Raw genomic sequence first — 17,376 nt, 5'->3', positions numbered from 1 at the left:
ATCTTATACATTTCATATCAGGAAATATATAAGATTATTTTGGAATATTTTGTTGTACCAGATAACTAGAAGGCTATAAAAAAAACTCTTGTGGTCATATCAAAAATATTCTAAAGTCAACTCAAAGAGATCTTTAATGGCCAAAGTTGAGATCATTTGATGCCAATGTAACAATTCTTTAAATCCTAATAATACAAAATAATTCATTGACTACCTTTGGGGACTGCTAGGGAACCAACTGAAAAGTAGTAAACAGAGTTAAAGGACAAATCATTTTCCTGTCTTTTTATAAGAACTGTTCATCATAGTAATAAAATGTCCCTCAAATTTGATTAGAGGATGTTCCTCTCTAAAGAAATATTCCAACTAACAAATAGTAGATGTTGACTTTCACCACTCTAATGAATGAATGGATTTATGCAACAAACATCAAAAACGGCTAAAATCATAAAGTGACAGCCAGTTATTCTGTGTCTCCAGATGGAATTACACACTTTTCATCTATGAAGTAGTTTTGAAAAAGAAAAAATTGGAATCCAATCAAGCCTTTAGATCTTACTACAATGATTTTAGAAGCAGAGAACAGAGAAACTTATTAAATAACATAACAGAGATACTTTCAACAAAATCCAAATGTTGGCAACTGCATAGGATAAACCATTCTCTTTCTTCAACAAATAAATCTCAGGAAAAAATGGGTGATAAGAGGGTAACCTAGAGATTATTAAAGAGTTAAGAGGCATATATCAATGGTAATTATGGATCTTATATAGATAGATCCTGATTCCAACAAGCTGTAAAATAAAGTGTAATAAACCAGAAAATTTTGAACAATGACAAATTATTATATATTGTCATGTAATTATATTTAAATCTTTTTAGGTATAATTGAATAATGATTTATTCTTTAAAATAATTCTTATATTTAGATAAATATACTGAAGCACAGATAAAATGATAAGATCTTAGGCATGTGCTTCAGAACAATCCAGGGATAGGAAATATGTAAGGATACAGATGAGATGATAAAATTGGTCATAAGTTGATAATTGTTGAAACTGGTGATAGACTCATGGGTTCATTATATTATTTTCAAGTTTACCATAATAAAGAGTTGAAAACAAGCAGCAAACATTTACTATGTGCCCACTATGTGCTCATCACTGTATTAAGCAATAGGGAACAATAAAAGACCTATACATTATAATTTCTTACCAAAAGAAACTTGTAATCCTGGTAATAAGACTAAAAGTCATGAAACAACAATATGCAGTGGAATAAAATGTTAAAATATTTAGTACAGAATGTAGGTATCCAGAGGAAAATTAAATTTCTGAGGCTTGAAGAAGGTAGGAGAAACTGCATACAAGAGGAAGGATTCAAATTGGCGCTTTAAAGAATGAAACAAATTTGAACAGATAAAAGAAATAGAGAAGAGCTTGGGCAGTTTACTAGATTCTATAAAGATTAATTTTTTTAAAATTTCCTTTTTTATTTTAGTTGAAATACACTTCCCAATGCTTCATCTCTAGGCTCTCAAAGTACACTAAGGTTGTTTGAAGACTTAAGTGTCCTCCTTGAATTAATTTTTGAATATGAAATTATGCAAATTTCATTGAGTGCACATAGTTCTTCTGTCATTTTATTTTTAAAGGTCACCTGTTGTTCTCTTGAAGAGACACTATTTTTTTTCTCAGTAAAAACCAAATTGGAAACACGTATTTCAAATAAAATTAGATACAAAAGTCTTTCCTTGAATATGCTGCTAACTTCTAAGGGAAATTATTACACAAATCACTCAGAAGTTAAATATATTCTTACACCCACAGCAGGTAAGTACAAAGGTAGCATACAATAGAAGGTAAGGTTTGTTAAATTGTATGCTAACAGCAACTAATGATGTCTCCATTAGGCTTCTTATCAAGATTAAAGAAATATTTCTTCCAATTTTTTGGCTTCAGTGTAAGCACTCTGAGCACTCTAAGTTATTTTCCAGCTAGAAATAGAATATACTTATCCATAACCATGTAGTAGAACATGTTACAAGGTATCCACTTTAAAGGTACAAAATTAAGACCTAAAGAGGCAAAGCAACTTACCTAAATCCACAGTTAGTAACTAATGAAATCAGGAATACTACTAAAATAGATCTAACCAGTAAGGGAATAAGGTTGTAAATTATTGAATTTATAGCAATATGTAAGACGTTTTATACTATGTACATTTTCCACTCTCAAATTTCACTTTACAGACAGGCATAGGGCTTATTTCACCTGACAGAAAATAGTTTCACTTAATAAACTAAGCTTACCTTAAATGTATAAACCATGACATACAATGTTGTTAATAGTTGCTTGCTCATCAATCATGCCATAGTTCCTGTTAACAGAACCATAGGCTTGGTCAGGTGATGGGTGAATATGTTCCCAGGGCACTTAGTTCAACTCTAACCCAGATAGGTGAATCTCAATTTAGAGCAGTGTTTCTCAAAATGTTGTCTATAAACAATACACAATATTATCATATAATCAAATATCAATATGAGAAGAATAATTTTAAAATATCAAAATTATTTTTATACAAATAGTAATGCACTAATTACCTTTTTATTGTGTTGACATTTGAACTGATAGCTCAAAAGTAATGCTGGGTAAAATTTCTAGCACCTCAACACAAAGCAAGGCAAGGGCAAAAACTCTGCCGATAGCCATTGTATTGTTCACCACTATACACTCAAAATAAGACAGAAAGAATGTCAAGTTTCATTAAGAATTTTCTTCATGAAACAAAGAAAATTATTACTTTCATTAAAATTTGACTCTTGAATGCTTGTCATTTTGGAATTTCTTGTGAAGAAACAAACTCATTAATATGTAATAGGTTTATTGTTATACATGGAAAACACACTGCATTTTGAAGTATAATGATTATTTCACAGAAAAATGCTTGTTTGATTTTTAAAGTTGAGAGCTGAATTAGCCACTGTTTCTTTCATGGAGCAGCATTTTTGTTTGAAAGATGACCCACAGACAAGCTATGGTTATCAGACTTCAGTTTTTAACAGCCATTTCTCAATAAAGTATCAATTTGTAACATTTGTTGCCTATGATAAAATTTGGGCTTTTAAGCAAAATTTAGAATTTTAGAAAACATATACTCCACTGTGAGCAAGCACAGCTTCCTCACTCTTAACAACTCTTTGGATGAAATTAGTGGAGATATTTAAAATATGATGCTTTGATATCATAGAAGGAAATGTGTCAACACTTGGAATACCTGTATAATTCAGAAAACAAATATTTTGTAAATGATCAATTCAAGCTATTACAAAATCATACATGTGTACAAGACCCATTCAAAGTGCAAAATAAACAAATAGATTTTTAAGGTAACATAGTAAGAAAAGTAACTGATATGGCTTCAGATTCCACATTACAACGAACCTCTAAGATATTAAAACATGTCAAGTTTTGATGTAGTATTAAAGAATAGCTACAATTATTTGAAAAGGTTATTAAATTCCCCTTTTCAACTACATATCTCAGTGAGGCTGGATTTTCTTTATATACTTCAACCAAAACAATGCATCACAAAAGATTGAATGCAGAAACAGATATGAGAATCTAAATGTTTTATACTAAGGTAGATGTTAAAGAGATTTGGAATAATGGAAAACAGTGCTATCCTTCTCTTTAAATATTTTTTGAAAATATAGATATTTTATAAAAATATGTTATGTAATTAAAAATTAATTAGTAAATCAATTATCAAAAAATTATCTATTTTAATTTCAAATAGGGTAAATATTGATAGATATACCACATTAACAGAGACTTTTAGAAATCTTTAATAATGTTTAGGGTTATAAAGCGGTCTGAGACCAAAATTTGTGAACCAATGATGCAGAAAAATCAGGTCATTCCATTCCCATAAAAGATCTGTTTACAAAATGGGCATGTGACTTATTTGATCAATGAGACTAATTTGAAATTTCCTTTAAAGCAGAAAATGTCCTCTTGTTTCATTGGTCAAATAAGAGAATTTCTTTCTCTTTAAAAGGAACACAAAAATATGAAATCCTCTTGTAACGTTTTATATCATTATCTGAGAATGTGTGCATGGTGCTGTTGCAGTCATTTTTACAACCACGAAAGGACAAGCTTAAGGACAGGAGCCAACAGGTCAACATGGCAGAACAGAACGATCAAAAGACCCTGAACCCTTGATGATATAGTTAAGGATCAAACCCAAACCACCTCTTGACTTCTTGTTATGTGAACTAGAAAACTCACTTATTGTCCACAACATTTTGAGATAGGCCTTTTTTTTACTTGCAACAAAATCATTCTAAATGACACAGAATTTTTAGTTATATGTCTTTAGTGTTTCCTTTTGTAATTGCTTATTTATAGTCATGTGTTAGGAATACGTTTAATATCTTTGTCAATAGTTAAAACATTTATGATTTAATCATGATTAAAATGGTTTACTTATTTGATATTGTATAACATACACATAATCATTTAGATAATAAATAAATCTTTTTATGTTTAATTCCATACTCAGGAAGTTATCTTCTGATTATAATTTAGTTCCCATACAGGTCTGCTTACAGGGGTAGATTTCACGGTATAACCCAAATGAATTCATGGTTTATTCCACATTGTCTTTAGTGCTCTATAGTCAAAGTCTTGATATGTGATAGTTTTCCAGCTGTATCTCTTTTATTTTCACTTCATGACCTTGGGCAAAATAGTTAATCTTAAAATTAATTTTATGATGACATACTTTTCAGATTTTGTTGTTTATTTAATCTGCTTCAATATTTTGACTAATAATACCAAAGTAGATAACATCCACAGAGTTAAGTATTTTAGATAAACCAGCATTAATAGTTGTAGGGCTTTATTTGCTAATTCATAATACTTAGATTTTATATTTTAAGAACCTTTATCTAGGTCAGAGTTTCAGAATCTCAGAACTATTGACATTTTGGGCCAGATGAATCTTTGTTGTGAGTAGTTGCTCCATGCATTGCAGGATTTTTATCAGGATCCTTGCCCTCTACCCATTAAATGTCAGTGGCAAATTTCCACCCAGTTATGACAACCAAAAATGTCTACAGACATGGCCAAATGTCCCCTGGGTGCCAAAAGCATCACCTTATTCCATTGAGGACCACTTATCTAGGAGATAATCTGACTGGTTTTGTTTTTCTTGTTTAGTTTTTTAAAATTATTTTTGTTGACTTTATTTGCCACTTACAGCATAACTCAGAAGTGTGATTATATTTGCCTTGACTATATTTTTTTTATTTTAGAAAGCATTGCTAATGTTGTCTAGTTTTCCCTCCCCTTATTTTCTGAGCTTGATGGGGTGCACAGCCTTAGGAAAGAGAAGGATAAGTAGTATACTCCAGATAGGAGGTGGAAAATAGAAAATAATTCCCACAATTTCCATGGTATTAACTATATTTTAAATATCTGTATAGAATAAGCACTTATGTTTAATTATAAATGTAGTCTAATGATTCAACATTCCTGATCTATGTGTGTTATGATTATGGTGAATCTATGTATCTTACTTAAAATTATATACCCAGAGCCTAGAACAGTGTTTCCATTCTATGTAGACATTCAATATATATATTTATCTAATGAATCACTGAATAAGGTCCACATTACCTTATCACAACAATTGCAACCAGCCAGCCTATTACAGTGTTAGTTGTTAGTTAGTTAGTGTAAGTGAAGGTCACTTAACAAGACATATTGAACGTTACCATGTAACAACTTCAAATGACTGACAAAATCTAATGTCCTTTCATAAAAGCTCTTACTAAACATCAGAGTCATCCTTATTATTCTCTTATTCCATAACCAACCCATCAGTAAATCCTGTGACTTTATATATTTACAGATGCTCCTTGACTTACAAAGGGTTACATCCCAATAAATGCATGGTAAAAAATTATCAGAAATAAAAAATGCATTTAACACATCTGTATTAGTCCATTGTCACACTGCTATAAAGATACTATCCAAGACTGGGTAATTTATACAGGAAAGAGGTTTAATTTACTCATAGCTCTGCATGGCTGGAGAGGCCTCAGGAATCTTATAATCATGGAGGAAGGTGAAGGGGAAGCAAGGCACATCTTCACAAGGCAGCAGGAGAGACAGAAAGAGGGCACAGGGAAATCCGCAACTTTTACAACCTGAGATCTTGTGAGAATGCCTTCATTATCACAAGAACAGCATGAGGGAAACTGCCCCCATGATCCAGTCACCGCCCCCCCAACCAGGTCCCTTCCTCCACACATGGGGATTAATAATTGAGATGAGATTTGGGTTGGGACACAGAGCCAAATCATATCAACACCTAACCAACTAAACATCATAGCTGAGTTTAGCCTACCTTAAACCTGCTCAGAACACTTACATTAACCTACAGTTGGGAAAAATCTAATACAAAGCCTATTTTATAATAAAGTACTGAATATCTCATTTAATTCATTGAATATTATACTGCAAGTGAAAAACAGAATGATTGTACGTATATTGGAAGTAGTTTCTACTCAATGAGTATCATTTTTGCACTACCTTAGAGTCAAGAAATCATTAAGTAAAACCATAAGTCAGGAACCATCTGCATATCCAGAATCTGACCACTTGTTACCCCTTCCACTCCTACTACTCAGGCCCAAGGCACCAGAGTCTCTACTGTGACTTACTGCAGTAACCTTTCCCCTGGTCTGCCTGCCCACACTCTTGCACTCCTTCCACCCCACAGTTGAATCTCAGTACAACAATTGGAGTGATCCTGTGAAAAACCTGAGTCATAGATTACTTCTCTCTCAAAACCTCAAAGGGCTTTCCATCATACTCAGAATGAAAGGCAAGTTTCCTTACAATGGCCTGCAAAGTCCTATAGCACCCTCCTTGGTTTGGCCTCTCTTTACTAAGCTGATCTTGTGTCCTGCAAGGCTCCCCTCCCTTGCTTGCTCGGCTCCAGCAACTCTAGATCCTGGGTTGATCTTTGCTCAGAGTCTTTGCACCTGCAGGTCCTCAGTATGGGCTGTTCTTGACCTGGATATAACATGGTTTTCCTGTTACCTCCTATAATCTTTATGCAAAGGTCACCTTCTCTGAAGCCTTCCCTGAATGTGCTACCCAATAGCCCAACCTCATGCCTCACATTTCCTATCCCATTTTTCTTAATCATTTTTTCACTATTGAGCTTATCACCACCTAACATTTCTAATACTATAGTATCTATTTTGTCCTTTTTTGTCTTTCCTCTATAATATAAGTTCTATGAGGAAAATATTTTCTTCTGTTTTTTGACTGTTATGCTTCTAGCATCTCTAATTATGCTTAGCACATTATTGGCCATAAACAAATATTGTGAAATGAATGTGGAGTGAAAGGAATGAGAAAAAAGCAAATGTTAATTTACTAAAAAAATTAACAAAAATCTGAAAATATGTTTAACTGTATTTAGAATTAAAATATGCAAAGAAATTTACTAAATATTAAATAATCTGACAAAATTAGTGTGATAAAGCAAAAATTTTCATACACAGATAGTAGAGGCAAAACTGTTCAAAGAACAATTTGGCCCTATTTATTTAAAATAATATTTAACTCTCTTTAGCCATAATTACCTATTTAGAAATTTATTTTACAAGTATATTACACAGACCACAAAAGTATATGGATACATAGATATTAGATATTCCATGAAATGTGTTTAATAACAAGAAACTTGAAATCAATGTTGATCACTGGTTAAATAAATTGCCAAGCTTAATGCAGAATTTAAAAGAATAAAGTAGATTTATATGATGATATAGAAAACTGCCCTAGGAATATTAAGTGAAAAGCTAGATTCAAATAATAGGTATTGTCGGATATCATGTTTTTTCTGAAAGCATATACAAATTCACATGCCCACATAAAAGTTTTTTGGAGGGATATAAATTCACTTTTCAATGTATTGTGTAAATCAATAATATCACAAATGGTTTATTCAGATTCTTATGAGGTCTAGCTGCTTATCTGATCTCCCATTAAATGTATTTTATTTATGTTTATAGTTTTAATTTTTTTGTTTTTGATGCAGGGTCTCACTCTGTCACCCAGCCTGGAGTGCAGTGGTACAAACATGGCTCACTGTAGCTTCGACCTCCTGAGCTCATGTGATTTTCCCACTTCAGCCTCCCAGGTAGCTGCCACCACAGGCACACGCCATCGTGCTTGGCTGACCTTTAAATTTTTTATAGAGAGGGGGTCTTGCCATGTTGCTCAAGCTAGTCTCAAATTCCTGGGCTCATGCCATTCTCTGGTCTTGGCCTCCCAAAGTGCTAGGTTTATAGGCATGGGCCACCATGCTCAGCCTGAAATGTATTTTAAATTTAAATTATGAGTAGCTTCTAAGATGCCAAATATGTATACATTAAAGTGAACAGATTGTACATTTCTATGGCTATACACTGTGGTAAGTGCAACCCTTAATTTGTTTGTCTGTTTTTCTGTCCCACTAGCCTCTGAGCATCATGAGAAAAAGGACTATAGGTATTTTGCTCTTTATTGTATCCCAGCATCAAGCACTGTTCTGGCACATTCCCTGACTGGTTGCTTTTATTAATTTTTATTTTCATAAAATTGGTTTTTGTAATAACACTAATGTAAGAAGCCTGCAATATTAATGATTACTAGTAGAATATAATGTACGTGTGAGTTGTGGAGCGGTTTACACTTGATACATCTGAGTTCACAGAATGGTAATTTATGCTACAATGAAGTTTTTGAAAACTAAATAAGAAACATTCTTATCACCCTGAGATCTACTCTGCTAATATCTTAGTGGATGTCTTCCCAGATCTTACTCTGTGAAAGAAATACTTTTAAAGAAATGTATATTTGTTTAACAAACAAATGTGATATTATACATACTGTTTTGAAGTCTGTTTATTTCAATCAACAATCTCTATGTTTACATTTTGGTAAATATAATGAGGTTTTGCCTCATATGCTTCTGCAAAGTTTACTATTGAGTACAATCCAACAGGTATATAATTCGGAATTAAAACCAAACAAAACAAAATTTATGAGTCATGATCTTCTGTCTGTGCATCCAAGATTTTAAAACAGTGTACATTTACAAAGGAGAAGGGGTAAAGGAGGAGAGAAGAGAATGTACACCCACTCAGCAAGCCAGGGAGCAAGCAGATACTATTGGTATTTCTGGGTAAACAATTAACCTCAAGACACTCAAGTGGCTATATCCTGGATGACATGTGTGTTCTAACATTTCCCTATGGGCCTTGTTTAATTTACTTACCTGTATCCATATTGTTCCAGAAACAATTTTCAAATGAAGTGTCACCATCAACATTTCTCTACTTGAATAATTTACTTTTGTAATTCAACCGTATGCAATATTTCTCTAAAAATAAAGAACTTATGATGGATAACAAAGATGAATGTGATATGAAAAAACATGTAAGTAAGAAAAAGACAGGTCTAAAAATAAATGGAGCCAAAAATGAACTACAATAGAAAGTTTATGTCAACAATGTTTTTTATAAAATAGAAGATGAGAAAAAGTATATTTTATTAATATTGCTAGACTAGGTGTGAGATCTACATATTCTTTATCAGAATGCTGCTGGTGTGTTTATTAACATGAAACCAAGAAGACAAACTTGCATATCACTAAACTGGATAGTTATGAAATATACTTTTGGGGTGGATAACATATTCAGATCTCTTTAAAATCAAATTATTTTCATTCTTTTTTGAACCCTACCCTGGGATTCTTAGAGTTGTTTTCTTTTCCCCTATCTTGAGAGTTCTTGGTTCTATACACATATGTCCTTGTGTCTGTGACAAAGTTTCTTAACCTTCTCATTTTGGAGAACTGCTTGGCAGAAGGAAAGCAGAGGCCATGTAGAAAGGTACAATTCTTTCAAAGACTTGTTCCTGCTCTTCCCCCTCACTTTGGAGGCTACCTCATCCCCCCCTTTTTTCTTTTTTTTTTTTTTTGAGATGGAGTCTCGCTCTGTCGCCCAAGCAGTGGCACGATCTCGGCTCACTACCACCTCCACCTCCCGGATTCATCCCATTCTCCTGCCTCAGCATCCCAAGTAGCTGGGACTGCAGGCACCCACCACCACGCCCAGCTAATTTTTTTTGTATTTTTAGTGGAGACGGGGTTTCACCATGTTAGCCAGGGTGGTCTCATCTCCTGACCTCATGATCTGCCCGCCTCAGCCCCACAAAGTGCTGGGATTACAGGTGTGAGCCACCGTGCTCAGCCAATTTTTGTTTTACCTTCTGATAAATCTCAGCTCTGTCACCCTTGTTAATTCCTAGGTGGAATGCAAGGCAGACCTATTCAAATCCGACTAGGTTTCTGATTGGTTGGCCTGTTGGAAGGTAGATCCTCAAGAACCTATGAGTAAATTTCACCAGGCATAAGTGAGGGATGTTTGAGATCATTTTCTAGACGGCATCTTGATCCTTACTAAAAGTAAATAGACAAATTAATACTTAAAATGCAAAATAACAGTTATTTTCATAGTTGTCATAAAATATATATATAGATAAGATCTATATATGGATAAGATCTAAATCTAAATACATACACATTTAAGATAGATAAGATAGATCTATAGCTCAATCTATAGATAAGATCTAAATATAAATATATATATTTATATTTATATAGATGCTTATAACTATCTATCTATCTATCTATCTATACATATATATGCATAGGAGTCTGGTTAAAGCTGTGATTGATGTGCCATGCTTGTCACTTGTGAAGAAGAAGGAAATGGGAACAGAAAGGATGAAGGACCAGAAATGTGAAAATATTTTCCACTGTGAATTTTTATTTGATTTTTAAATGTTTGAAGCATGTGATTAAATTATTAACTCAAAATTTTAATTTAAGACCTAATAAAGAAACAAAGAGTGAATGAAGGAAGTAGGATGGAAATAAAAGGAAGAAAGGAAAGGAAAAGGAAGGAAGGGAAGAAGGAAGGAAGTTAGTTCTGTATGTGGCTATAGCATACAGAACTTAAATACATCTAATACGGAAAATGGAAGAAAAAGGTCTTAATGCATTTTATGAAAGTTACTTCCAGTATCAAAGTCTCATTTCTATGACTACTTACAGAATAAACTTTAAATAATTACATCAGCTAATCTATTATAAATGCATTCATGATCAGAGAAAGACACTAAAAGTAGTTATCTGTATTCATAATGGAAAGACCAGGTCAACATTGTAAATACATCTATTTATGAATGGCTTTCTATAGAACCATATATCAATAATTGTAACTTATATACACCCTCAAAAATCCATTCAAATTATAGCATTATCCTTTATTTTTTATTACAGGGACTATTATTTCAGGCAACATTCTTAATATAACTCCATTCTTTAGAATGTATTTCTTTCATTTGTTCATATTATAAAACTCAAAAATTCACACAGTATACAACTCTAACCATAAAGCCCCTCTGAGCCCATATAAATAAATATACTTGGCAACTCAGAAGCTGCCTGAAGCTGCAGAGACCTGCAGAGGACTTTTCAACACTTTTTCCAGTCATGTGATAACCCCTAAACGCAACCCTTTTCCTTTATTTTTTTCCTTGCAAAACAGAGAGAAGGGATGGTCTTTGTAAAAGACTCCAAATAATGAAAATAATTTAGTTGGTAGTTTGCTCTCAGTGCCACTAACATAATACATGACTATCTTTACAAGCTAAAGAAATATAGAATATAAATTTGTTTCTATTCCAAATATATTCTCAGTGACATATGCCGGTAAATATTTAACCAAGAGCTCTCCAAAAAAAAAAAAAAAAAAAAGTCATTTTTTGTGTTTGCTAATTTATGTGTTGTTGCTCTTCCAACCATGAATGCTTTTAAACTACCAATACTCTATGCACAAGTGAATCTCTAACCTCCATATCATTCCCTATTTCCCTATCCTTCTCTGTTTTGTTCTCGCAAATCACTTCAGTGTAGCCATCAGTGCTTCTCTTTTACTATGACAACTCCCCTTCTCCAAATTTCTGTACCTTCCATCTATCCTCAGTAATACATCCAGAAACACCTTTCTGAAATGCAAAGAAAAATGGTAGATAAGAGGCAGAACTAAATTTCATCTCTCACTCAGACAGAGTAGCGTGTGGAGACTCACATTGTGAACTTTTGCTCCAAGAACTACTGCAGGAACATACCAGAAAAGCCGAAGAGAATCCACAGACTCTTTGAAGGAAGTTGGTTGCTCCTGCAGGCCCCCTGGGGACAGCCCAAAAACTGTGAGTACCCTAAGTGTGAAAGTGTGAAAGGGGGATCGTCCACCCCTGAACACACACCCTCACTGGGGAACCTGAAGGTCCAGATCACAAAAGGATTTGACCTTACCTGAAGCTGAGACAATTATAGAGAGCTGAGCAAAATACAGGGGTAGAAGAAGCAGTGGGAAGAGCCCCATAGATTCTCTCAGTTCCCAGGAAAGCCATTTATGACTTTGCCTTGCAGAGGTCCTTGGGGAGGGCTGCTAGAGGAACTGGGAAAAGACCACAGGGAGAAGGAAACTTCCAGCTGAACTTTGTAACAATTTCAACCTAACACAAAGTTTCCTGGACAGGACTCGGGGGCAGGGGTGAATCTGGAGTGCAGACACAGCACAGAAGCCACAGCAGCCACGGAGGCATGAAACCTGAAAACTCTGCTTACTTTGACAGCCAGGGGGCTGGTAGCATAAGACAAATTCTCAGCCCTGCTCACCCATTGCCCGGAAACAAACTCGGTGCTATTAACGGGGGCACTATGAGACTGAGATGGGCCTTTGGGTTGCATGCGAGCTGGGTGAGGCCTGTAACTGCTGGCTTTCCCCCACTTCCCTGGTGACCTGCATGAAACAGTAGAGGCAGCCGTAATCCTCCTGAGAACATAACTCCATTGGCCTGAGAACCACACCTGGATCCCCCACAGCAGCTGCAGCAAGCCCTGCCCAAGGAGAGTCTGAGCTCAGACATAACTAGTCCAGCCCCAACCTGATGGTCTTTCTCTACCTGCCCTAGTAGCCAAAGACAAATAACATATTATCTTCAGAGCTCTAGAGCCCCACCCACCACCTGATCCTCCCTATACTACCACAGTTGATGCTCTCTTGAGAGTGCCACCTACTGGCTCGAGGCCAACGAGCACAAAACTAGTGCAATAAATAAAACTACAACTAAGGACCCACACAGAGACCATTTTGTTCCCCTGTCACCTCCACCAGAGCAGATGCTACTATCCACTGCTGAGAAATCTGAAGATGGTTCACATCACAGGTCTCTGTGCAGATACCACCCAGTACCAGCCTGGAGCCTGGTAGCTCTGCTTGGTAGCTAGATCCAGAAGAGAAATAACAATCACTGCAGTTTGGCTCTCAAGAAGCCACATCCCTAGAAAAAGGGGAAGAGCACTATATCAATGGAACACCCCACAGGACAAAAGAATCTGAACAGCAGCCCTTGCACCTCAGATCTTCCCTCTGACATAGTCTACCCAAATGAGAAGAATCCAGGAAAACAATTCTGGTAATATGGCAAAACAAGGTTCTTTAACACCCACAAAAGATTACACTCACTCACCAGCAATGGATCCAAACAGAGACAAAATCTCTGAACTGCCAGAAAAAGAATTCAGAAAGTCAACTCTTAAGCTAATCAAGGAGGTGCCAGAGAAAGGTGAAGTCCAAATTAAAGAAATCAAAAACATGATACAGGATATGAATGAAAAATATCTTCAGTGAAAAATAGATAGCATAAATAAAAAATGATCACAACTCCTGGAAAGGAAGGACACACTTAGAGAATTGCAAAATGCACTGAAAAGTCTCAGCAATAGAATCGAACAAGCAGAAGAAAGAACTTCAGAGCTTGAAGATTCAAAGACAACGTTTTTGAATAAGATAAGAACATAGATCAATGGAAAATAATAGAGAACCTAGAAATAATGCCAAATACTTAAAGCCAGCTGATCTTTGACAAAGCAAATAAAAGCATAAAGTAGGGAAAGGACACTCCCTTCAACAAATGGTGCTGGGATAATTGGCAAGCCACATGTAGAAGAATGAAACTGAATCCTCATCTCCCACCTTCTACAAAACTCAACTGCAGATGAATCAAGGACTTAAATCTAAGACCTGAAACCATGAAAATTCTAGAAGATATCATTGGAAAAACCCCTCTAGACATTGGCTTACACAAAGACTTCATGACCAAAAACCCAAAAGCAAATGCAACAAAAACAAAGGTAAATAGATGGGACTTAATTAAACTAAAAAGTTTCCACACAGTAAAAGAAGCAATCAGCAGAGTAAACAGACAAACCACAGAGTGCGGGAAAATCTTCATAATCTATACATCTGACAAAGGACTAATATCCAGAATCTAGGGAACTCAAACAAATCAGCAAGAAAAAAACAATCCCATCCAAAAGTGGGCTAAGGATATGAACAGACAATTCTCAAAAGAAGATATACAAATGGGCCGGGCATGGTGGCTCATGCCTGTAATATCAGCACTTTAGGAGGCCAAGGTGGGCAGATCACCTGAGGTCAGGTGTTTAAGTCCAGCCTGACCAATATGGTGAAACACCATTTCTACTAAAATATAACAATTGGCTCAGTGTGGTGGCACATGCCTGTAATCCCAGCTACTAGCGGGGCTGAGGCAGGAGAATCACTTGAACCCAGGAGGCTGATGTTGCAGTAAGCCAAGATCTTACCACTGCACTCCAGACTGGGTGACACGGCAAGATACGATCTCAAAAACAAAACAAAACAAAAAGGTATACAAATGGCCAACAAACATGAAAAAAACGCTCAACATCACTAATGATCAGAGAAATGCAAATCAAAACCACAATGCCATACCATCTTACTCTTGCAAGAATGGCCATAATAAAAGAAAATCAAAAAATAATAGATGTTGGCAGGGATGTGGTGAAAAGGAAATACTTTTACACTGCTGGTGGGAATGTAAAGTAGCTCAGCCACTGTGGAAAACAGAGTGCGATTCCTTAAAGAACTAAAAGTAGAACTACAATTTGATCCAACAATCCCACTACTAGGTATCTACCCACAGGAAAATAAGTCATTCTACGAAAAAGTTAGTTATACACACATGTTTATAGCAGCACGATTTGCAGTTGCAAAAATATGGAACCAGCCCAAATGCCCATCAATCAATGAGTGGATACATAAATTGTGATATATATATATATAATATATATATGTATATACACACATACATACCATGGAATATTACTCAGCCATAAAAAGGAACAAAATAATGGCATTCAGAGAAACCTGGATGGAATCAGAGACCATTATTCTAAATGAAGTAACTCAAGATGGGAAAACCAAACATCATATGTTCTCATTCATAAGTGGGAGCTAAGCTATGAGGATGCAAAGGCATCAGAATGATACAATGGACTTTGGGGACCTAGGGAGAAGAGTGGAAGATGGTGATGGATAAAAGACTACAAATTGGGTACAGGGTATACTGCCTGGGCGATGGGTGCACCAAAATCTCAGAAATCACCACCAAAGAACTTACTCATGTGACCAAACACACTTGTTCCCCAAAAAACCTATGGAAATAAAAAATAAATTTATTTTAAATGAAATGCAAAGGTTCCATATCAGTGTGCTTCATTGCCTTCAGACAAAGTCCTGCCATAGCCCAGATGGTCCTTTGTAATTTTGCCCATATGCATATTTGACTCTGTTACACTGGTTAGGTTAAAGTTCCCTAAATGTTTTCCCTCACGTCTCTGCATCTTTGTGTACTGTTTAGTTGTGGTTTTTCTGTCACTAATATTTCTGTTATGGTTATTTCATCTCCCCAAAACATCCTTTCTATTCCCTCACCAGGAGCAATTCCAGTCATATTCTGTTTGAGTATTCTCCTTTCAAATTTTCCCCAAACACTGTACCTTGGGCGTACTCATGTCATTGCACTCAAATCACTGTACTGCAATTATTTGTTCATGTGTTTGCCTCCTCAAAAGACCATGAGCTTCTTGAAGAAAGGGACTATGTTTATTATTCAGCTGTAATGGAACATGATTGAAATGCTAAAAACTGCATGTTTAAAAACTACACATATTGTCAATTTTGAGAATTTATGTTTATAGTATATTCCCTGCAGAATGAAGATGGCAGGATTAAGGGTAAAATAAATATTTCAGAATATTTAAATATTCTTATTCTGTATTTACTTATGCCCTTTTTGGTAATTCCTTTTGGAAATAAACATGTGTCTAAAAATACATTGTAGATTTGCAGATGACCCAAAGCTAAGAGCAATTATTATCATCATGGAACTTATCCTTAGAATTTAAAACAATCTTAATAAGGAGGAGTCATCAAAAATAAAGTTTAGGAAGGACAAGTTTAGAATGACATACTTTGGAATAAAAAAGGAATTGCACAAATGGAAGAAAGATAGGAATCATAAAACAGGGATGCATATAAACTACCATTTAAAAAAGTATGCATAAGACAGCAATGCATGAACAAGAATAGAACTTTAGTAGTCAGCCATGTTTTGATAAATTCACCAACATATCTTGACAGCCTACTCCATGCAAAACATCAACTAGATACTGATCATTTGTGAGCTGATATTGAGGAAGAACCATGCCTGTTTACTCTAAATAGAACAAACAACAATCCTTTAAAAAATACTTATAGTTGTTGAAAAGGTGGATATGGAATAAACCATATAATATGAATTGGTCAGATGTTGACTTCAGTATTGTATCCAAATTTGGACTCAGTCACTTTGAAAGGGACATAAAGAATTTGAAGAAAGTTCAAAAGAAGTAACAGGAAATAGATTAAAATGGTTAATATAAGTAAAGAAGGCTCCCCCCCGCCCCCGCCACTGCCAAAAAAAATGCTGATATTACTTAACTGAAGAAAGGAAGGGTGAAAACTGATTCTAATTGATCCACAATCTTTATCTGAAGCCCTCAGGAGCAAATGCGTTTCAGACTTCAGAAAGCTTCAGATTTTCAAAAGTTCATACCTGTACATTTACAAGCTTTGTGTTAGTTCAGGCCAGGTCAGATTTTTCCACCAAATCATTTACCAATTAAATTTCAGCTTTCAGAACTTTAATTTGTATTTCACACTTGCCTTTATTTTCTTAATTATGGTGTGAAAGATTTAGGCTCAGGAAGTTCTTAAGTGTTGAAAGCTTTAAGAAGGCTTTTTTACACTTACTTGAAAATGGAGCAGTATCAGAGGAACTTTCTGTATTTTAATGTGTTCTTTCAATT

Source organism: Pongo pygmaeus, chromosome 2, assembly GCF_028885625.2.
Source record: "Pongo pygmaeus isolate AG05252 chromosome 2, NHGRI_mPonPyg2-v2.0_pri, whole genome shotgun sequence".
Lineage (NCBI taxonomy): Eukaryota > Metazoa > Chordata > Mammalia > Primates > Hominidae > Pongo > Pongo pygmaeus.
This window is presented reverse-complemented; position numbering follows the sequence as displayed.